This window comes from Nanorana parkeri, unplaced genomic scaffold (genome assembly GCF_000935625.1).
Source record: "Nanorana parkeri isolate BGI_ZX_2015 unplaced genomic scaffold, ASM93562v1 scaffold4152, whole genome shotgun sequence".
Taxonomy (NCBI): domain Eukaryota; kingdom Metazoa; phylum Chordata; class Amphibia; order Anura; family Dicroglossidae; genus Nanorana; species Nanorana parkeri.
Genome location: NW_017310419.1, coordinates 18,820 through 20,279, shown reverse-complemented (window position 1 = coordinate 20,279; position 1,460 = coordinate 18,820).

The window sequence follows — 1,460 nt, the reverse complement described above, 5'->3', positions numbered from 1 at the left end:
TGGGGTGAGTGGGGAGGATGCACAGCTACAGCAGCCTGTCTGCCTACCAACCTACGTACCTACCTACTGGCCTACCTACTGGCCTACCAACCTACCTATCCCTTTAACATCAGGTTGAAGGACGCACAAATTATTATTATAGAGGATTTATATAGCGCCAACAGTGTGCGCAGCGCTGTACAATATAAGGAAGCCATTACAGTGACAAGATGGTGAGGAGGCTCCGCCCCTGAGGGCTTACTATCTAAAAGGGAGGGGCCAGTGATACATGAGGAGGGAGCTGTGTGGGGATGAATACAGCACAGATACCTACCTACCTACCTGCCTATCCCTGATGTATAAAGGTGAATGACATACTCATCCGCTCTTCCCCACATGAACGCATCCTGTGTCTCAGCTTCCCTGCGTGTGTCCTGCGTGACTCCGGCCATACAGACGGTCCCTTATCTGCTACGGAACGCACAGCAGGTTGTGCTCACGCTTCCGGTTCTGTAAAGTTTCTAAAATCTCAACTTTTCATCAGTAAAATCGTTTTTATCACTAAAGTAATTGTGTTTTTTCTCTTCACATTAATGATTCAGTCCGACTTGCGGGTACTTGTGAGTGCAACGCATGCGCAACCGACATCAGAGAACACAGAGCACCCAGGAGACACGTGAGTGCAACGCATGCGCAACCGACATCAGAGAACACAGAGCACCCAGGAGACACGTGAGTGCAACGCATGCGCAACCGACATCAGAGAACACAAAGCACCCAGGAGACACAAGAGTGCAACGCATGCGCAACCGACATCAGAGAACACAGAGCACCCAGGAGACACGTGAGTGCAATGCATGCGCAACCGACATCAGAGAACACAGAGCACCCAGGAGACACGAGAGTGCAACGCATGCGCAACTGACATCAGAGAACACAAAGCACCCAGGAGACACGAGAGTGCAACGCATGCGCAACCGACATCAGAGAACACAGAGCACCCAGGAGACACGAGAGTGCAACGCATGCAACGGGTTTGACACACATGATAAAACTCCCAGTTTAACTCAAAATATACCCCAGGGGGTGACAGAAACCGGGATACAACAAAGACTTAAAATGCTCAATGCAAACAAAGCAGTGGGTCCGGATAACCTGCACCCCAAGGTACTTAAGGAATTAAGCCAGGTTATAACTAGACCATTAATCCTCATTTTTAAGGACTCCTTAATGACTGGTAGGATCCCCAGTGATTGGCGGAGGGCTACGGTAGTCCCAATATTCAAAAAGGGGGCAAGGTGCCAACCTGGGAACTATAGGCCGGTCAGTCTAACATCGGTAGTTTGTAAAATGCTAGAGGGCATAATAAAGGATTATCTGGTAGAATTTGTTCAGGAAAACGGGATAGTTAATGACAATCAGCACGGGTTCAGGAAAGACCGTTCCTGCCTAACTAACCTGCTAACTTTTTATGAGGGGGT